The 22,826-nt window shown below is 45.3% G+C and overlaps 2 pseudogenes; both read right to left on the reverse strand.

Moving 5' to 3' along the window:
* Window positions 1-5,929: 5,929 nt before the first annotated feature.
* Window positions 5,930-7,018, reverse strand: LOC102479766 (RNA-binding protein 48 pseudogene; annotated as a pseudogene).
* A 12,699-nt stretch (window positions 7,019-19,717) lies between these two features.
* LOC102500907 (dnaJ homolog subfamily A member 1 pseudogene) lies at window positions 19,718-21,172 on the reverse strand (annotated as a pseudogene).
* Window positions 21,173-22,826: the final 1,654 nt, after the last annotated feature.

Here is a 22,826-nt window from a genome sequence, read left to right on the forward strand (position 1 = left end):
TGAACCATGGTTGGCCATGTGGGAGTCCAGCACCCTTAACCACCCAGAGGGAATGGCCACATCACAATCCCTTTTCCATTCTCCTCTCTGGATTTTGGGCATGCATACACACATACTTGGTGTGTTTCTCAAGCTGCTGGATCCAGGGCTCAAACTATGGAGCTGGCCATGTGGGATCTAACGCCTTAACCACCACAGCACCTGGTGGTCTGTGTTTTACTTCACTAATCATTTTTTCACTTAATCATTACCTCTTTTAATTTTTGTTTATTTTTAAGTTTTGTCAGAGGATCTGTATACTCCTGGGACAGAGACAGAGAGTGAGAGGAGGGAGAAAGTGAAAAAGCACCCCTGTGGACATGGTCACTCCACAAATCCTTTTCTTCCATCTCCCTCTCCTTTCAGGATTTTGGGCACATGAACTCACCGGCCCAGAGTGTATCTCAAGCCACCAGGTCCTGCATGGTTGGCCATCTGGGATTCAGCTGCCTTACCTGTCACACCACTGGCTGGCCCAACTCTCATCTCTTCTTTTAAGGAAAAAGTGGATAATGCTCTGACTTCTGGGTGTATTTTCCCTGCAGAGTCCCCTAAATACATAGAGAAATGACTCTCTAGAACTCTAGTTCCAGTGGGTAGCTGTAGGCGGAGAAGCAGAGATGACAGAGTGCATCAACTGCACAAAGTTCACTGCAGAGCACCACACCCAAGGCCCCCAGTTGCTCCTACAGAGGGGCACCAGTTTGCCACATGCCAATGCTCTCCCCCGCTGGGCAGTGGTGGCTAGGAAAGGCAACCAGCACATGAGCCAGATCATGTCTGTGGGACTCCCTGTCTACACAGTGTTTCTGGAAAGCCCGTAAAAGAGAGGCAGGACAAGCTCTGGGCTTCCAGGTCTTTGGCCCACACGTTTCAGCCGTCGTTAATGCTGCATCTGAAAACGCATGGGCAGAGAAGCCCTGGCTCCGCACACCTCTGCAGGAGGTGGAGGCCATCTGCCACAAGTTCAGCAGCTGCTTCCGCTCACTGTCCCTGGGCTAGCATCACAAAGCACACTTCCTGTGTCTCAGGCCCAGTGTGGACAACCTCTAGCATACAGGCTCAGAAGAATGAGAACGAGATTCACTGCTGAGCTTTGCTGGGTGTTCAGCCTAAGCAAAGTTTCTTTTGTTTTTAGAGAGAGATTTTTGCTATAGGGCACGTGTACTTGCTGGAGATAGAAACTGAGAAATCATCCCACAGAAGGGATGGCCACGCCGCCATCCCTTCTCCATTTTCCTCTCAGGATTTTGGGCACACATGCACATATGCCCAGAGTGAGTTTTAAGTCACCATGTCTGGAACTTGAACCACAGTTGACTACGTGGGAGTCCAGTGACATAACCATTACACCATGCTGGTTCCTAAGCAAACATTCTTTTTTTTTGGGGGGGGGGAGGTTTTCACTGTTAGGGCGCGTGCGCTCGCCAGACAGACAGAGAGAGACATAGAGACAGAAAGCGAGAAATCACCCCCCAGGGGGGATGGTCACGCCGCAACCCCTTCTCCTCCATTCTCCTCTCGGGATCTTGGGCACGCACGCACACGCGCCCGGCGTGAGTTTTAAGCCACCGGGTCCGGGACACAAACCGCGGTCGACTACGTGGGAGTCCAGCGACATAGCCATTACGCTAACTGCTGGTTCCCCCTAAGCAAACATTCTTAACCAGGAGTCCATAGACACCCTAGTCCATGACAACTGTGACTATAAAAAGTCAACAGTCCTGGAACTCATGAATTTTTTGAACTTAGCCTATGAACCAACCAAGATAGGTGTTGTAAGGAATATGAAGATGTAATATATAAAGGTGTGCTGCCTTTTTTTTTTTTTTTTGGAGAGGTTTTCGCTACAGGGCACATGCACTCACCAGACAGACAGAGAGAGACATAGAGACAGAAAGCGAGAAATCACCCCCCAGGGGGGATGGTCACACCGCAATCCCTTCTCCTCCATTCTCCTCTCGGGATCTTGGGCATGCATGCACACGCGCCCAGCTTGAGTTTTAAGCCACCGGGTCCAGGACGCAAACCACGGTCAACTACGTGGGAGTCCAGCTACATAGCCATTACGCTAACTGCTGGTTCACTGCTGCCTTTCTTCAATGAGTGCGTGACCTGGCTGGGAAGCCAGGACTCAGAGATCAGGTCTCCAGCTAGGTGAGGCTGCGTGCTGGATGCCACGTTTCAGGTTGGTCCAAGATGGTGTTAGTAGAGTTGGACTTCTCATGCAAGAAGGCTTCAGGAGGAAGTTGAGTCCTGAGACTCTCAGGGACCGGTTCTTTAAGAACATATAATCTCGAGAACAACAGATGGTTTTATGGATATGTCGCTGGACTCCAGCCTAGTCGACTGCAGTTTGAGTACCGGAACTGGTGGCTTATAACTCACACCACGCGCATGTGTGTGTGTGCCAAAAATCCCGAGAGGAGACTGGAGGAGAAGGGAATGTAGCGTGGCCATCCCCCCGGGGGGTGATTTCTGTCTCTCTGTCTTTGTCTCTCTAGCCAGTGCACGTGCCATATAGCAAAAATCTCTCTTAGGAAAAAAAAAAACAGCCCCTCAGTCTCTAAGCAGGAAAAGAGACAACCCTCCACTAAGCTGAATCATTCCTACTGTTGACAGGGAGTCACAACAACCTCCAAACCAGCTAATTTCACTAGGTCTAGAAGCACCATCTGAGACTTCGCCTTCTGATTCATTTCCACACCTTGCGGATCTCCACCCACAGGACAATACACACAAACATTTTCAAACAGCTCATACCAAAGCCCTTACTAACATTCAAAAGGAGCTACAAAGGAAATGAATGGTTTTCCCTAGAGGTTTTTATTTATCCAAATGCCAAGGCCCCTATTAATACCTGCCTGCAATAGATTCATAGACCTCCTCTTGCTGCTGTTATTTTTTTTCTCCCGTTGCTTGGAGTAAAAGCAGAGGGATGTTTAAAAAAATCAAAATCTCAGTAGTAATACAGGGTCAGGATACAAATTGAGGATTGTGATAAGTAAAAACAGGCCTGGTGTCAGTGGACACGGGACAGCCAGGGACTCTTGGGACACGTGAATATGAACAAGTCCCACACACATGTTCCCTAAAAGGACTCCTTAGGAAACCCTTGAATAGCTTCTTACTGCTCTTAGGACAAAGGACAAAAGGACAAGGACAAACTCTTTTTTTTTTTTTTTTTTTTTTGAGAGGCTTTTGCTATAGGGCACATGTGCGCTCCAGACAGACAGAGAGAGACAGAGAGACAGAAAGCAAGAAATCACCTCCCAGGGGGGATGGCCACGCCGCAATCCCTTCTCCTCTAGTCTCCTCTTGGAATCTTAGGTACACATGCACACATGCCCGGCGTGAGTTTTAAGTCACCGGGTCCAGGACTCAAACCGCAGTCGACTACATGAGAGTCCAGCAACATAGCCATTACACTAACTGCTGGTCCCAGGACAAACTCTTAATGGGGCCTTCAGGGTTTGCCTCTCTGACTCTGCAGCCTGGTTTTGGATCCACCTTCCTCACCATTTTTCTTTCAGTTCTGCAGATCTCCTTCTACTCTCAGGATCTTTACACATGCCATTCCTCCTGCCTGGAATACTGTTCCCATCAGCCCTTCATCTAGCTTAACCCCTAGCACTCCTCAGCCCCAGCACAAGCATGGCTTCCTCAGGACAATAGTCCCTGATCCCCCTACTCTCCCCTAGCCGCATCACCACTCCATCTTTCTTCCGGTGCTAAATGAGGCTAACATTCCTGTTGTTTTTCAGATTTCCTGTGAATATTAAGTGAAATATTCTACAGGATGGCAATACAGAAGATAAGGAGACTTCAAAAAGTTCATGGAACACTGGAATTAAAGTATACACTTACTACGATGTAAAAAAATTGAAACCCATGCATACTTTTTCACAATACACTTTTCCATGACATTTTTGAAGACCCTCTCCCCCGTCAATGTCTTGTCTAACTTTCTGGGGTACCTTCCTATACTGCAATAAAACTAAAGCCTGTAGTTTACAGATTCCTTTGCAGCTATGGGTCTCGATTTTATTGGGGGTCTATCAACCAGGTGCCCTTGTACAGAGCTTGAATGTGGAAAGCTGAGAGTGGAGAGGGGTGGGTGTGAGGTATGTATGCACTCTGCTCATCCAGGTCAGAGCTGGAGCCCCATGGCTCTGGAGCCCACAATACCGGTCATCATCTGGGAGCCAGGACGTCTGGCAGTGGCTTCCGGATTGTGGAGGAGGTAGATGATACTGCGGCAGGCCAGCTCTGGGATACAGCTGTGGGAGCCATCCCGGAGGCCCAACCTGAAACCTGTTCCTCTGACTCTCTTAGCCGCATGGCAAGCATCTAACTCCCTATATTAATTCCTTTCTCATGAAACTACCAGGGCAGTTTCCATTCTCTGCCTTGAACCCTATTATATATAGCATATACATATAACATAAATGAAAGTGCTCCTGGAATTATAAACTGGTATTTTAAGTGACCCAAGAGAGGGTCTACCTGCTCGGCAGGAGTCAGGCCAGTAGACTACACCAAGTCGATTCACGCAAAGGAAGCTTTATTACAAGCCAGCAAGGAGGAGGACTGGAATTGCTCCTGAAGCAGTGTGTCCCTCAGATGTGCTTTCATTTGGGAAAGGCGAACAGGGCTAGGGGTTCCCACATGTAAAGGAGAGCTCCCATAGGTGCAAATGCAATGACACATCGCAGGTTACGGACATGGGGCTATGGCTCCTCCCAGGGCAGAGATTTTAGTATCTGCTAAGTTCACCATGTTCCGTGAGTGTCTGCCCCAATGAGACTCTCCTGGCTTCGACTGGTCCAGTCTAGTAGGGACTCATGATTTTTCTTCCTGAGGTCGCCGTACTCCCTGGAAAACAACCTTACACAGCTCATGTCGACGGGGCTTGCTTCCTGCAGAACCAGCTCAGATGGCTTGTGCTAGAGTGCACCATGGACACGTGGCTTGCAGTTACTCTTCAAGGTAACCAGGGCTGCCAGCCAGAGAGGAACCATGAAAACAGTCACTGCCCGTGGACTGTGCAGCTTCAGGGAGAGCAGACACATGGCCACGCTCTTGAATAGTCTCTCCAGAGTTGAGAACTAATATTAAAAGGAAAACTTTTTTTTTTCTTTGAGAGATTTTCACTGTAGGGTGCGTGCGCTCGCCAGACAGACAGAGAGAGACATAGAGACAGAAAGCGAGAAATCACCCCCCAGGGGGGATGGTCACGCCGCAATCCCTTCTCCTCCATTCTCCTCTCGGGATCTTGGGCACGCACGCACACGCGCCCGGCGTGAGTTTTAAGCCACCGGGTCCAGGACACGAACAGCGGTCGACTACGTGGGAGTCCAGCGACATAGCCATTACGCTAACTGCTGGTTCCCGAAAACTTTTGACAAATGACATAGAACAGAGTTTATTTGAACGAAGACTTTTTTTTTTTTTTCAGCTTTGTCCTAATAGTTTATTAACTTTTCATTTTACAGAATTGTCTTAATTTTGAAGCCCTGGCATTCAGAAACATCATGACTTCTAGGTTTTGAATGGGAATCACTCAGTACTTGTATTAAAATCCAAAACAGATCCTGGCTGCCCACTTTTATTTATCTTGTGACGTTTCTGTATTTGCTTCAGTTAGTTTACATAAACTATTGCGCTGTGAGAGGCAATGTTATGAGATGGGAATGATTTCTATAATACAATACTAACTCTGAATCAAAATAAGATGAAACTGTTTTAGATAAATATCTTGAATAAAACTACAAAGAGGGAATGCACATTTAAAAATACAAGCAGTAAAATCTCTTGAAGAATTAAAACAACAGTCTAAAAAATAAAAATAAATATTTTCTTTAGAAAACATTAGTTGGCTGCCGGCAATCTATATTCTTCTTTGTTTGAATGGACGACTTGCAGGTACATCTTCCACCTTGTCCTCTGGAGGCTTTGGCGCAGATGAACTTACCTCCTTAAGTTTATTTCTAATTAAATTTGCTGTTGTATTCAACGAGTCATCATGCATATCCACTCTAGGTGTGTCTGGTAACAGAGGCCCAGTCATAACCTCATTACCACTAAAGCCCGTTTCTACAGCTCCGAGTTTACGATCATCTTCTCTTCTTCTTTTCCGCTCTTGCAGTTGTGTTGTCCTAGGCATAAATCTGCCAACCGCCTCTGATGAAGGAATAGGCTTTTGTGTGGCAGAAGAGGCCACATGACTTTTTAAAGTGTTCATCTGTATTTTCTGCAGAGAGTTGTGGTTACATTGTTCTACTGTGTCATCATGGTGTCTATCATCCTTAGAGAAGTTTGATGGTCCGTCCACATGCTCCCCAGATGAACATGTAGATTGTGAGGAGAAATAACATAAAGGCAATTCACAAGAATAAGGGAGAGAAGGATTTGAGTTCCAAGTTGAAGTGTTCAGTGTGGCTGCACAAAATCCAGACATCTCTGAGTAAAAGTCTGGTCTAAAATCTTTCATGTCCTTATGTTCTGGAGTCAGTTTCTTCTTGGTCATGTAATAGTCTTTATTTTTAGTACTTCTTGCTATATAAGCCTTCCTTTCTTGTAGTTTTTTTCTAGTTTCTTCAACTGTCTCAAATTCCGGAGCATAGCATACATGAAGTAATCCACCGAAGAAACTCTGTTCATCCATTTTTTTCTTGGCTGTCCTTGCACTTTGTAAGTTCACAAATTTAATAAGATAAACTTCCGTAAAGTCTTCCTCTGGGTATTCATCTAGAGGTTTATACTGTTCAATTGGACCGTAGAGAGCAAACCGCTCGACTCCTTTGGCTCCCACTGCAGGAACTCCTTGTATTAGTAAGTACCGAGATTCCAAATTGATTGTATATACCTTGGCAGTGCGAGGCTGTCGTCCCTCCCAATATTTGGCCCGAGTGTCGCATGCGGCCTTTTGGGCATGGTGGTCGAATACGACCCCGAGTTCCCCGCCGCCAGATGCCATCTTTCCTCTTTGAATGAACACTTTTTCATGAATCAGGTAGCACCTAGGACCAGAAGTGGTCCAGAAAGCTCCACTCTGCCATACGGGCAGTGAGTATTTATTTATTTTGCTACAGGACCTATGTGCTCCCCAGAGACAGAAGAGTGAGAAGGAGAGATAGCATCCCCTGGGGGGGATGGCCACACCACTATCCCTTCTCTACTCTCCTCCCGGGATTTTTGGGCACACAGATACACGCCTGTTTTTCAAGCTGCAGGTCTAGGACTCCAACTGCGCCGTTGGCCATATGGAATCCCGCTGCCTTAACCACCATGCCACTGGCTGGCCCCGGGGCAGTATTTATAGGTGGGACACAGAGGTGAAGTATAGCAACAGCTGATTGGTTGCAGCTCCGTGTTTCCTTAGTTGACATATATGATCAGTACGCAGCCTGAGATTGGCTAAAGCCCAACTCCTTGTGATTGGTCAACACTTAATACTCACTATACTCCTAAACTAGGTTTTTAGTTTGGTTACATACTAAACTAGGCTGCAGTTCTTTATTTAGGAACTCGAAGTACAGAGATGCCCTCAGGCCAGTGGCCTCTTGCTTATCTAACACCATTTTAATCCAGATCCAGAATCTGCACTTGCAACACTTGGAGGTGTCTCTAAGTGTCATTTTGGAATCGAGGTCTTCTTTAATAGCCTTGTTTCTCCCTGCCTGGAAAACATGAACAGTCCAGAGTTTTCTTTCTGTGGCATTCGGGGAGGGTTTTCTAGAGTTGAGCTTCTCTTAACACATATCCAGGAAGGGCCGAGACATCCCTTTATCAGGTTGAAATCTAATGAGTCATGTTAAATGGCCCATACATTCCTCTCGCACACCGACTAGCATATCCTGTAATCCTGATGGCCGTTCATTCCGTAATCATTCCCAACTGCAGAGGGAGTGAAGGAGAGGATGTGGGGCTTTTGTTGCTGTGCACTCTGCTCACATTTTGCACCACGCGGGGCTGATCACCTCAGCACCCGGTAGTGCTAAGCCCTGTGGAGGCCGTGGGGGAGAGTCCCAACAGATGACAGCATGGAGGTCTTGCTTCTTCAGCACATTTTTTCTACAGCTGTCTACAAACTCTGGCTCAGCTACAGAGAATTTGACTGGAATGCTCCGGGTGGGGCTTTCATGAGCTTGAATGGAAAACCTGAAGCTCAGAGGGAGAGTGGGTGAGACTGAACAAACACCATCTAGAGCAGCCTTGGGGCTCTGATCCTTTCCCCAGCTCGCTTGACCACTCCTGCAAGGCCTGTGGTGATCACCTCCCAGGATGAAAGGAACTGGAGGGGAAGAGGGAGAGGGAGGAGGAAGAGACCCTGTGCACAGAGCTCAAGAGAAGTGGAAGGAGAGAGCGAGAAAGAATAAATTGTACCCGATGAAACTGGGGTTCTTGCAGGTCTGCGTGAGGGTGAACTTGCATCACTTCTGCGTGGGAAATGCCCCCTTTAACCTAACAGCGGGTGAGCTCTTCTGCATGCCCAGTGAGCCTGGGTGCTCTGGGGAGTGCTGCAGACCTCCCTCCTCAGAGGGATAAAACTCAGAGCCCAGCTGCCTTCGAAGAAAGGGTGGCTGAGCTGTACAAATGGCCACGTTCACCATGTTCTCATCCAGAGCAGCTCCGGCCACATTTGTTCACATGTTGGGCTTGGATGACTTCATATGGAGGAAGGAATACATTGGGTAAGTGGGAGAGCTACCAGCGTGAGGAAGGAGCACAAGGTTGGGCACCAGGATGCCTACTTCTACCACAGGTACTGGGCCACCTTAGCAAGTTATGCCAGCTCTCTGGGCTTCCGTTTCCTTCTCTGGACACAGAAGTACTGACTTCGTAAGGTTATTTCAGGGTTTCTCTGGGGTAATGAGGACAATGCCTGTACCAGTGCCTGCCTGCAGAATGCTATTACTGAGCTGCTCCTAGAAAAGAGTACAGCTTAAGAAAAGGAGCCAAGAAAATATAACTTGGCCCCGTGATGGGATCCTGGTATCAGAGGGCACAGGCCCCACGGACCACCCCCAGAGTATTCTAGGGAGAGGGGACAACAGATAAATTGGAAGAGCTGTTGAACTTAAAACCTTGTAAGTTCTCTCTCACGAACACTCACTCATGGAAGAAATACCAGGCCGTAAAAAAAGTCATGATGCATTTTTGTATAGAAAAATATATCATGACTTTTCCAATGACCCAATAAATAAATAACACTTTTTTAAAAATATTTAAAAGGGGAAGGACCAGCAGATGGCTTAATGGTTATGTCACTGGACTCCCATGTGGTCAACCATGGTTCCAGTCCTGGACCTGATGGCTTAAAACCCACACTAGACGCATGTGCGTGTGTGTCCTAAATCCCAAGAGGAGAGTGGAGGAGAAGGGATTGCAGTGTGGCCATCCCCCATGGGGTGATTCCTCACTTTTTGTTTCTCTTTCTCTCCAGTGAACACATGCACCCTATAGCAAAAAAAAAAATCTCTTGAAAAAATTTAAAAGGGGCATAGAGACAGTAGCATAGTGGTGAAGCATGATGCTGTTCAAGGCAATCCCACACAGGAAAGTTTCTGGTATCTTCTCTCCTCTCTCTCTCTCTCTCTCTCTCTCTCTCTCTCTGTTGCTCATGGAAGAAAGAAAGAAAATTAAAAATAAAAAAAAGTTAGTTTTTGTCTTGTAAGCCACTGAGAGCAACGTCCCACTGTTCTGGACCCATGAAACAAAGAACGCAGACCTGAGAATCAGGTGATCTCCCCAGCTCAACTGAGGGGCCAATCCAGGCCCCTTTGAGGGAAATCCACAAAATGAGTAGAACGAATAGAGCAGTTTCAGCTCAGCGTGGCCCTGGTACAGCTGGGCCTGGGCAGGCATCAGCTATAGCAAGTTCCAGAAACATCTGGGCCTCAGCAGGAGCCCTTGCCACTGGTCGCAGTGATGGCAAAGAAAAAGGAACCGTGTTCAGGCCACCCAGAGCCACCCTGGAGACTCTCGGAAACAATCAGAGTGATTTCAAGGGGGACAGAAGGACCTGCCTCAGCAGGTAAGGACAGCTGGGAAATACGTGTTACTTTCCTGTGACAGCCCCAGTTGGGGAGGTCTGGTGGAAACAGGTTACAGACACAAGTGCAGCTGATGGTTAAAGACGAGAACCTGAGACAGATTCGAGGTTAAAGCCCTGCTGACTTCTATAATGCAAGCACCTTCCTGCTATGGAGTCAGAGAAGAGCACTTGCCACGGCGGAGCTAAAACAGTTGCTCAGAGGATGCCAGGCTGGGCTCCGCAGGGTGGGTAGGACTGAAAATCTTCCAGCCATAGCAAGTGGCACAAGCAGAAACCACAGAAGCAGAAAAATGGGAAGAATTTTCCAGGAGAGTTAGAAGGCAGTGAATGTAATCAAGGATTACAAGCAGAGATGAATGACCTGGGCGGAGGGTTTCTTCCAGAAAAGCTTCAAAGCTGAGATTTGTGAATCAGGATTCTCAATCAGGAATCATCTTAACCTCTCGGTACTTCCATTCCTTATAAAACAAAATGAGAAGAATGATCGTTTCCATTTACTTCTCTGTATTTATTATTTTATTTAGCTTTATTTATTTATTTACTTATTTTAATTTCACCAGAGAGAAAGAGAGGGAGAAGGAAAGTGAGAAAGCAAGCCGCCAGGTCCAGGACTCAAACCATGGTCAGCCATGTGGGAGTGCAGTTCCCTTAACCTCCACACCACCTGCTGCCCCCTCCATTTACTTCTAACTGCAAATTGTTTTAAAAAATTCATGAGCCAGTTTCTGGGGAAATGTCCATGTTTCTAAGACAGCACTAAATGATTCTGTGCAGTGGGGTCACAAACTCCCTTTTGAGACTATGTGTGAAAGACTATGGACTCTGGGGAACCAGCAGTTAGCGTAATGGCTATGTCGCTGGACTCCCACGTAGTCGACCACTGTTCGCGTCCCGGATCTGGTGGCTTAAAACTCACACCGGGTGCGTGTGCGTGCGTGCCCAAGATCCCGAGAGGAGAATGGAGGAGAAGGGATTGCGGCGTGGCCATCTCCCCTGGGGGGTGATTTCTCACTTTCTGTCTCTATGTCTCTCTCTGTCTGTCTGGCAAGCGCACGCGCCCTATAGCAAAAACCTCTCCAAAAAAAAAAAAGAAAAAAGACTATGGACTCTGATCATGAAAAAGCAACTCCATGTATCAACGTACCTCCAAAGTACTGTATATAAGTTTCAGGGATTCCTGGAAACCCGAAACTCATCATGGGTCCCTTTAGACCCAGACACCCAGCTACAGAAACTCCAATTTTACAACCCTTCCTTTACAGCACTTTTTGTTTTGCTTTCATTTTATGCAACAGCACCCCGGACCAAACAATCAGAGGTGTCTTCAGTCATTTCTATCATCAGGCAGTAAAACAGGGTGGTTGAGAACAGCCACTTTGAAGTGAAACAGGCTGAAGTTCAAATTTCAATTCTGCAGTGCAACTTCAGGCCAGAGATGCAGAATGAGTCCATGCAATCTGATAACTAGAACACCTGTTATCAGTGGCCCACTATTCTCAACAATGGGTAGAAGTTTTATATCTCTTCCTATGATAAAACATCACAGTACTATGTTTTAATAAAAACAGCTCTCAGATAGACACACAGTCATGCCAAAGCAGACCAAAGCAGTAATGTAGCGTGTTCTTAAATGTCTCGAAGTGCACCTGCAAGATTTTTGCATTGAAGCGTCACTCAAGGCAAACTCAACAGTGCTCTGAAGTCACAATCAGCCAGTCTTCTTACGGGTTTGGGGACAGATTCTTCCACTATGTGGAGACCTCGTTTTTTGGTGTATAGATGGACATTTTTTTTTTCAGACGTCTTCTTGTGGTTTTCACTCTGTGTGTGTGTTTGTGTCCTAATATCTTCTTATAAGGACACTAGTCATATTGGACTAGGGCTCTAATGAGCTCACTTAACCTTAATTACCTCATTAAAGACCTACCTCCAAATGCAGTCACATTCTGAAGAACTAGGGGTCAGGGCTTCAACATATTGTTAAACAGATGATGGCACATTAATAAAATGGAATACCGTGTAGCTGTTCAAAACCAAGGCAACACTGGGGCCAGCAGGGGGCGTGGTGGTTAAGGTGCTAGGGTTTGAGTCCCGGACCTGGAGGCTTGCTTTCTCACTTTCTGTCTCTCTCTGGTGAGCATACATGCTTTAGCAAATTTAAAAATAATAATGATAATAAATAAAATTAAATAAATGTTTTTAATAAAACTAAGGCAGCATTATAAATCCTGGAATTACCTCCAAAACATATATTAAGTACTAAAAAATGTAAATATGGAATGATGTACATAGCATACTGTCATTTGTATTTAAAAGAAGAAAACAAACAAACAAACAAAAAACACACAAGTTGGTGGGTGCACAGACCATTTTTGGAAGTCAAATGAAAAAAAAAGTCTCCAGAAAAGATCCTGATGGGCTGGACTTAGGAGTGAAAAAGTAATTTAATTTTCACTACAAATACACTTGTAAATATTAAATGTTGTACCATGAGTGTGTGACCTATTTTTCAACATAAAATGCTAAAAATTAAATTTAAAATGCTATAAAAGTTTCTATTTCAGAAGGCTGCATAAGCACATTTAGGTTTGTTCTGTTATACAAAGCTGAAGCATGTTAAAGGGTTTTGCTTTAGCTTTAAATATTTATGCCCCCCCCCCCCGCCCCGAGGCTCCTCCTTCACAAATGCCTCTTCACAAATGTCTGTCTCCATGGCAGCCTGCCAGGGCTGCCCGGTCTCTCTTTGTAGTTCCCATTCAGTCTCTCTCTCTGTGTGTGTCTCTGTGTCTCTCTGTTTCCCTCTGTCTCTCTGTTTCTCTCTCTCTCACACACACGCACACACACACTCAAATGCAATCGAAGAAGTGGAATTTTCCAGGATTCTGGAGAATATTGAGCTCCTGAGAGAGTTCCTCAATGCACCCTGTCAGGTTATTTCCCACTGCCAAGATGAAGAGAGAGGGCAGGCATTAGAAAAGAGAAACCATCACTCCAAATAGGATGGAAATGAAGCACTGCAAAGTAAATAGCTGAAAATTTCACAAGTGTCATTCACTATTCACAAAGACTGTTTTTAGACAACATAATAATCCACTACAACATTTATTCTGTCTGTGGGATTATTACAGCCCAATTTTACCGTTCCATCTTCCGTGGCATAACGTGATTTCTTTAGTAGGCATTCTTTGTCGTTCTCAAGTTTGGGGGTCAGGCTAATCCAAAAGATGACTCAGAGAGACTAGAGGGGAGTTGGCAGGCAGAAAAGTCACGAGAGGACCCCCACGCTTCACTGTTTCAATGCAACCCCAAATTACTGCTCTCTAATCGGCCTTTTCCTTAGCATGGACCAGGATAATTTCCCATGCCCAGCCTCAGGCCTGGACTGTCTATCCCCTCCCCTTTCCCCACCTTAAAACTCCTTCAAAAAGACTTGCTTGGCCACACCACTTGCATTATTGCTGTTTCTCTTTTTAAATCCCTATGGTGTTTACAGATCTTACTGTAGTTCAATTCATGAGGTATTAACTGGACCATGGTCATTCTGTTGGGGTGGAAAGAACAGAGATCTACTCAGCCTGATCCTCAGTGGGTAGCGGGAGGAGGGAGCAGAGTTCCTCTAAGAATAAGTAAGAGGAGGGGCCAGCAGGTGTGGTGGTTGGGATGCTGGGCTCCCACATGGCCATCTGCAATTTGAGTCCTGAACCTGGCGGCTTGCTTTCTCACTTTCTCTCTCTCATTCTCTCTCTCTCTCTCTGGTGAATGCATATGTCCTATAGCAAATTAATAATAATGATAGTAATAAATAAAATAAAAAATGTAAAAATTCTTAAAAAAAAACAAAAAAGAAGAAGTAAGAGGCAAGAAATGAAACAGGGATGTTACAGGACCTGATCATTCAAGTCCTGATACAGTCTGTCGTCCTGGGGACTAGAGTTTCAGGTATTCTGGATTTAAGGCACATTTAGAGACATTAGCAGAGGTATCAGGCTTCCTTCTCTCATTATGATCGTCCATGTGTCTGTTTCTTCATCCATCTCCACAGTTGGCCTCCCCTGGTCACTCACAGTTTTGCTGGCTTCTAACTTCAGCAATATACCCAGGACTTGTCAGGCTCAGGTACTGGAATGACAGCCAGGATCCTTTCTCTCACTTTTTCCCCTTTCTACTGTCTATCCACTTCTTTCAGTGTTTTGGTCTTCAAAGTTCCAAGTAAGAACATCTTACCGGCCTGCTTAGCCTTTTGGAGCAGGCCATATAGGTCATAGTTGGCCAATGGTTTGAGTGAGCTTAGGTCAGATGTTCAACCCTGGTCCATGACTGCGAGCTTACTCAGTGCCTTTGTGCAAGCTAGGAAAGGGCCTATCTTGTGGGCACTTGGCTTTAGGTAAGTTGGGAACAACTGCCCTTCCTTCAGACTGAGACAGCCTCATACCAGTGCAGAGCCCAGTGAATAGAGCCAGGCTAGAGTCTAATCTCGACTCCCTACCTCAACCTGGCCCATGGTGCAGTACACAGACTGCTTGATTTATGGAGCAACCCTGGTCCCACCCCAGGTCAATACGACAAAATTCCAAACAAGGCCCATAAAAAGTTCTTATGGATGACTCTTGTTTCCTTCAGTTAGAATTTTTTTTGAGAGAGGTTTTTTTGCTATAGGGCGCTTGCACTCGCCAGAAAGACAGAGAGAGAGAGACAGAAAGTGAGAAATCACCCCCCAGGAGGGATGGCCATGCTGCAATACCATCTCCTCCATTCTCTCCTCGGGGTCTTGGGCACACACGCACACACACCTGGCATGAGTTTAAGCCAGTAGGTCCAGGACTTGAACTGTGATCAACTACATGGGAGTCCAGCGATATATCCATTACACCAACTGCGGGTTCCTCCTTCAGTTAGACTGTTTGAAAACAGCACATTACTTCCTCTTTCTGCACCAGCTGAAAGTTGTTCTGGCATGCTTTCCTTATGATATGGCTCTTCAAACCTGTCCTGAGGCCGTAAGAGTTGAGAAACAAATAGCAGACCAATCTCTCCCTCATACATGTAGCTCCAGGTCCTTGTCCCTGATTCTAGTGAAGAAAAGTCACAGAATCCTCTTTCTAAGGATGGCATCTCTGAGCTGCCAGCGTCTTCATACCTGTGGCTTCAGCGTGGCCTGCTGCCAGCCACAAACCTCGCCCACCCCATGTCACTTTCAAGCCTTTCTTCACAGCAGCCTCCTTCCCGCCTTTGTTCACTGTCCTTTGGGGAAGCTTTCTTTCTGAAAAATGGTCTTACATATTATTGAACATAACTGAAGAATTCTCCACCTTCAGTCATCTTATTTAAAGGAACGTATCCATGCCACCGGTCGACAGGGAGTGTGCACGGCATGATCCTTCAGGCAAGGTCCATGATTCTGTAAGTGCTCCGCCATGTTTAAAATGATGGTATCAATAATTACAGGTTTTATTTCACTGATGTGATTAATAGTAAATTTCCAGTGTAAATTAGACTTTCAAATGCCTGAGGTGGCTTTGAAAGGAAAAGAGAAAGATTAGAGGGGGCCCTTCAAAGAAAATCGGATATTGAAATCAGTAAAAATTAGAGCAGGAGAAGGTAGAACGCGTTAAAAGTAGCATAGACGATATCTGGGCCCCAGTTAATTTCATTAGCTCGTCATCCTCCCATCTGCCACAGATGAAAGAAACTCACTCGTAGTCCTGCCGGTTGTCAGATGAAATTACATCCTTTTCTGTGTTCCATTCCGATCTTTGTCAATATGAATATGTAACGGGTTCATAGTGTTGGTCACAGCTCCTGGATCATTTCTCTAGATTTCAAGTGCTCTGATACAAAATGGAATTCAAGTCAGCAAGTATAAATGGAGCGTTTACTATTATCTGGGTTATTATCTGATGTATTTTTTCTGCTTTTCTAGGCAAAAATGCACCATGACTTTTCCAACAACCCAATATAAATTTCAACCATAGGGAAGCCTACCAGGCAAGTTCTGCCCTACAATTCATTATCTCTTACGCAGGAGTACCAGAGACCAAAGGAAGATCGGATATAGAGAAGGCAGATGGCGGGAAAGAATACCAGCACTGGGGTCAGCTGGTGGTATGGTGGTTAAGGCGCTGGACTCCCACATGGCTGACTGCAATTCAGGTCCTGGGCCTGGAGGCAGGCTTCCCTGCCCACTCTGTTTCTCTCTGGTCAAATTGAGAACAATAACAACAAATAAAATTGAAAATGAATGGGACTGGGAGGTGGCGTGGTGCTTAAGGGCGCTGGACTCCCACATGGCTGACTGCGGTTAAGTCCTGGACCTGGCAGCTTGCTTTCTTCACTCCCCCACCACCACCCCTGCCCATTCTGTCCCTTTCTGGTCAAATTAAAATTAATTAATTAATTAAATAAAGTTAAAAAAAATTTTTTTTAATTCCAACATTAAGCATGAGGAGGTTTGTGTTCTCATTTTCTGTCACCAACCAGCTATAGTCACAGGCAAACATACCCCTGAGTACCTCCATTGTCTCATATGTAAAATGAAGATATTGGATTGGATCATTGTTTCCAAACTCTACTCCTCAAAGGGCAGAAAGGAGACACTGGGACAGGAGTTGCCATGCTAAAGAACTCTCTGCTCTTCCTGCACTTGGAGCAAGTCTTGTGGTTTCCTTTTCATGCCGCGCATTTGGGGCCAACGTGCCTAACTGCAAGGCATGCCTTTTGCAGTCGAGGCTCTCTGAGAAGCCGGACACAGATAACTTGGTTACCACCAACACAGGCCGCCTGCGTCCAGAGGAGGGCTTAGTCATGGAGGGCAGGGGTAGAAAGGGAAAGCTAGGACTTGGGCAGACCTTGAGGAAAGATGCTATTTAGAAAGACAGAGGACAGAGGGAAGGAAGGAGAAACTTTGAAGAAAGGCATGATGATAAGCCCAGGCTTCCAGGACACAGGACCCACGTGAGCCACAGCTGAGCCTGGGAGCAGAGGCGACGGCTGTTGGGTAGGACGAAGCAAGAACACAGCCATTAAAAGTGGGCAGGCAAATGTCAGGTTGGGAAGTAAACCACAAGATCTCCTGAAGATTTCTGAGCAAGGGAATGACATGCTAAAATTGGTGTTTAAAGAAGATTAGTCTGTCAGGTTTTCAGGAAGCAAACATTTCTTGATGCTTACGAGACGCCTGTGGGCAATTGAGAATACAAAGCTGGAGAAGGCAGCAGCTGTCCTTGAAGGGTCTGGCAGAGGAGAATGCAGAATGGGTTGAAGCAGAGGAAAGAGTTGGAGCTGGATTAAGAATGTGATAGAGGGGGCCAGCAGGTGGTATGGTGGTTAAGGTCCCACATGAACAACTGCAATTCGAGTCCCAGATCTGGTGACTTGAAAATGACACCGGGTGAGTGTGCATGCATGCCCAAAGTCTTGAGAAGAGAATGAAGAAGGGATTGTGGTGTGGCCATCCTCCCGGGGTGCGGGGGCTATCATTTCTCACTTTCCTCCTCTCTTTGCTTTCTCTGCTCTCTCTAGCATACATATGCACCCTATGGCAAAAAAAAAAAAAAAAAAAGAAGAAAGAAAACAACAACAAGAAAATGAGACCATGAGAGAGAAAGAAGAGATGAGTGAGAGCTTGTAAAATAAAAACTAACAGGACCTGGTGGTCAGCTGAATAAAAGAGGGCTAAATAGCAAATGATGACTATACTTTGAATCTTGGGGTTTGAGTCTAGTTTCTCTACCTCTTGAAGCACAAGCTAGAGCACCTTTTCCAGTCTCCTCTACAGCTGGGTGTGTCATGTAATTGAGTTCTCAGCAAAGTGGTGCTGTGACAGATGAAATGTGTTCCCCATCCAGGCCTATTAAGATCTCCCACATGTGCATCTCTGTTCTCCTTCCCCATCCTCCTGATGAACGAAGAAGCCTCTGAGGCTGAAGGGAAGGCCAGCTCCAGAAGACTGAAGGAGCCCAGATCCCGGAATGACCACATGGAAATCTGCCTACCAAACAGGAATGTCACTGGAGCTTCACATGGTTTACTGTGGGAAGCCACTGACTTTTGGAAACATTTGTTATTGCATTCAGCTTATCCTGAGACTGAAACAATAGTTTTGCAACTTTAACAACAAACACCAGGAATTCAGAGGGGCCTAGGGTCTAGAGGATGAGATAAGGTTGTTTCATCTAGAGTTATTTTGTTTTGAGGTAATATAAAACCAGACTTTAACTTGGGAGTAATAATATTATTGACAATGCTTCTGGATTTAGCTTGGCTTAGAAGGAAGCCTTTGCTACAAAATTATGAGATTCATGAGTCAGCAGGTGGCATGGTGGGTAAAGTACTGTATTCCCACATGACCTGGTGGCTTGCTTTCTCATTCTCTCTCTCTCTCTCTCTCTACTCTCTCTCTCTCTCTCTCTCTCTGTCTTTCTCTGTCTCTCTTTCTGGTAAGTACACATGCCCTATAGCAAATTTTAAAATATTAATAATAATAAATAAAATTAAATAAATAATTCTTTGAAAAAAAGTGTTATGAGATTCATTCTGACTGGCCCAAGTTAGGCTCTGTGTTCAACATGGAACTGATCAGAAAAGTCAAGGAATGTGATGGTTCTGGTTGTCTTTGGGCCCAGTGTCATGCCCTACTGAAGAAGAGTCAACTTTACCTAGAGTGAAGGGTGACTACTCAGAGGGAAATCAGGGCGCCACTAGTGAAGAAAGGGACGTGGGTGTCGGGTATTAAGAAGCAGTAAAAGCTCTCTACTTTCCTCATTAACTATTTTAACTATTTGGGAAACCCGGATGAAAAGGACTTTGTGAATGGTTCAAAATGCAAAACTGAGGGGCTAGTAGGTGCTGTGGTGGTTAAGGCACTTGATCCCACATGGCTAACTCTGCAGTTCGAGTCCTGAACGTGGTGACTTGAAAAACATGCCAGCCATATGGGCGTGGATGCCCAAAATCCTGAGAGGAGAAGGGATTGTGGTGTGGCCATCCCCCTGGGGGTGATTTCTCACTTCCCCTCTCTGTCTTTCTCTAGCAAGTGCACACCCTATGGCAAAAATCTAAAGAAAAAGAACAAAAGAGAGAGAGAGAAGAGAAGGAAGGAGAGAAGGGAAGGGAAGGGGAAGAGAGAGGAGAGGAGGGGAGGGGAGGAGAGAGGAGGGGAGGGGAGGGGAGGGAAGGAAATCTAGATAAAATCAAACCAGACATGCAGTTTAATTCAGGCCATGTGAATAAGAGATCTTACTTTTTCTGGTCCCTTGGATTGGAAAAGACTGAAGGCATTCCTTTGGAAGTCCCATCAGATAATGTGGCTTCACTGTTCCAACCCCATCCATTCTCACGGTTCTTTATGTGAGGAGCTTGGAAAATAAGGAATATCGTTTTGGGAACTAGCTGAAGAACTCAAAAGAGGCAATGTATAATTTAGGAGATTATATTGCAAACTTCACACTCCCAAACCCTTTTTAAAAATGCTAGTTATTTTATATTTGCATTTATTCTTCATTTAACTTTTTAAAACACTATAGATGAATATTAAAACAAAAACAATAGCAAGTAGTGAGCATATTATGATTCACTCATTCTCTACTGCATATAAAATGCCAGCAGTGTTATTTACTGGCCCCTTTAAGAGGTCTGACACTGAACACCACCTCGGGGATGATGTTCATCATCCTCATATGCTTCTCCATTGTAATGGCGCCATCTTTCCTGATTTGGATTAAAGTCCACCAGTTCTACCTGGTCCATTTCATCAGTTTCTTCTGCTTCCTTCCTTTCAGGTAGACGTTTTTCCAATAAAGAGAGTTTATCAGTGGGAACCAGCAGTTAGTGTAATGGCTATGTCACTGGACTCCCACGTAGTCGACTGCGGTTCGCGTTCTGGACCCAGTGGCTTAAAAACTCACGCCGGGTGCGTGTGCGTGCGTGCCCAGGATCCCGAAAGGAGAATGGAGGAGAAGGGATTGCAACGTGACCATCCCCCCTGGGGGGGTGATTTCTCGCTTTCTGTCTCTATGTCTCTCTCTGTCTGTCTGGTGAGCTCACACGCCCTATAGCGAAAACCTCTCCAAAAACAAAACAAAACAAAACAAGAATTTCTCAGGAGACAGAAAGCCATTCTCAGGGAAGTTTACCTTAAATGCAATGATTAGACGACCCTTTTCATATGGTCTACGATACATTGGCACATTGGCATGCCTTCATTTAACACACATTTGATATCTCCATGCTTGACAATCTGACCCGGATGAGAGGTGATGACTATGGTTCAGTTGTCAAGAGTGGAAATTGGCTTCTGGAAGCCACACAATGCTTCAACCAGTTGTATGTCCACACACATGAAAAGGCCTTCTCTTCGTTGAGTAAAAACACATAATCTTTCTGATCTAGTACAATGATAACATCTCTTGGCTCCAGTCCTAGTTCTTGGTCTCCTCCATGGAATGCTATCTTCTGGCCATCTTTCATGCCTTTGTCAATATGAACTTCTAGAATCTTTTTCTCTCGAACTATCTTCCTTCCATTGCAACTTTTACATCTATCTTTAGGACTGATCCGCTCTCCATGGCCTTGGCACTCCACGCATAGACTGAATTTGCTGAGCCATCCCAGGTCCTGTCTGATGAATTCTTATTTGCATTCCAGTACCTCGGCAATTGGACAGCACTCTACTGCTCCTTTCTTACCACCTCGGCCTTCACATTTGTCACAAATCACATTCTTTTGCAGGGCCAGTTTTCTTGTTGCACCATTATATAAATCTTCTAAGGTTACTGACAGCTGATGTACAACATTTTTACCTCTTCTTTCTCTCTGCATCCTTCCTCCTCCTCCAAAAAACATATCAAAGATGTCCATTGGGGAGCCAAAACCACCACCTGCTCCACCCTCTTTAATTGCCTGCTCTCCTCCTTTGTCACATAATTTCCTTTTCTTTGCATCAGAGAAAACTTCATAAGCTTGAGAAATCTGTTTAAACTTCTCGCCTTCATTTGGATTCTTATCAGGGTGGTACTTCAAGGCCTGTTTCCTATCAGCCTTCTTCAGTTCTTCCTGGGTAGCATTGGGTTTGACCCCCAAAACATGAGAGTTAAGTCATTTCTTTCACCATTTTCTACAGTCGGTGAGCTGGCTGTGGCTGGCCTGAGGGAGCAGGAAGGTGCGCCTAGCTGTGCATAGCTCAGGCAACTGCCGCTCCTCAGCTTCTGACAGAGCGTTCTGGAAAGTTCTGCCCTGCGCGTGGCCTAAAAATGCTAGTTTTCTGAATCAGCCAACAAGGGCTGCCAAGGTGGTTACACAACTCTATGGACAAACCTTTCCTAAGAACTCAGAGAATAAGAAAACGATGCCTTATAGGGTTTACACTGTACCAACTCTAGATTCAGAAACTCTCTTTTGGGGTCAGCAGGTGCCATGGTGGTTAAGGTGCTAGACTCCCATGTGACTAACTGCAGTACAAATCCCGGACCTGGTGACTTGCTTTCTCACTTTCCCTTTTCTCTCTGTCTCTCCCTGGTGAATACATGTCCCCTATAGCAAAAATTTAAATAATAATATAAATAAATAAAATAAAATATTTTTAAAAAAAGAAAAAAAAAATTCTTTCCCATGAGAAAAAGTCTTTACCCAGGCATGGCGTTCTGGCTGGCTATCATCTAAACCTCACTTCCACAGCTTGGAACACTCAAAAGCCTCGCCACACTTGTAAAATGCCTGTTCTCACTGATACTTACTACACCGTACTTATTGGCTTCTAGATCACACTAGCTCCTCTGGGTAGTCCTTGTCCCACAGCTCCTCTTTTTCATTAGTCTGCCATCTTGATTCTACCTTCTGTGGATTTCTTCAAATGTTTTACTTAACCCAAGCATTATTTATTTATTTATTTATTTTTAGGTTTTTGCCACAGGGTGTGTGCACTTGCCAGAGAGAGAGAGATGAAGAGAAGGAAATTGAGAAATTACCCCCTGGGAGGGCGGCACGCTGTAATCTCTTCTCCATTCTCCTCCTGGAATTTTGAGCATGCACATAAACACATGTGCCTGGCATGATTTTCAAGCCAGAGGTTCTGGGACCCAACCCATGGTCAGCTATGTGGGAGTCCAGCACCTTAACCACCACGCCACCTACCGGCCCCCTAACCCAAGCATCTTAAGCTTAAGAACTTCACTGAAGATTTAGGATTATCACCCAAGGAAGAATTATGTCACATAGCACAGTCAGCAAACAAATTAATAAAGTCCCCATTGGACCTTTCTGATCTCCCTATAGTCCCTCTTTAGCAGCCCAAAGCTATTTCAATCCTCTCCCAAATAGTCTCTAAATTTTTCCTGCTCCAGTTTTTCCTTTTCCAATATCTTCTATCTAGACTCTCTTTATACTAGAACCAATCTTGATTTATCACAGCCTTATAATTTGTCTTGAGGGGCCAGCTGGTGGTGTGCTGATTAAGGCACTGGATTCCAATATGGCTGACTGCAATTCAAGTTCTTAACCTGGCAGCTTGCTTTCTCACTTTCCCTCTGTCTCTCTCTGTTGAAATTTTAAAATAATAATAATAATAAATTAAATAATCTAGAAAAAGAGACCTTTTTAAAAAAAAATTTTGGAGAGGTTTTTGCTATAGGACTCATGCACCCTCCAGAAAGACAGAGACATAGAGACAGAAAGCGAGAAATCACCCCCCAGGGGGTATGGTCACGTCACAATCCCTTCTCCTCCATTCTCCTCT

The sequence above is a fragment of the Tupaia chinensis genome, unplaced genomic scaffold (genome assembly GCF_000334495.1).
Source record: "Tupaia chinensis unplaced genomic scaffold, TupChi_1.0 Scaffold000056_1, whole genome shotgun sequence".
Lineage (NCBI taxonomy): Eukaryota > Metazoa > Chordata > Mammalia > Scandentia > Tupaiidae > Tupaia > Tupaia belangeri.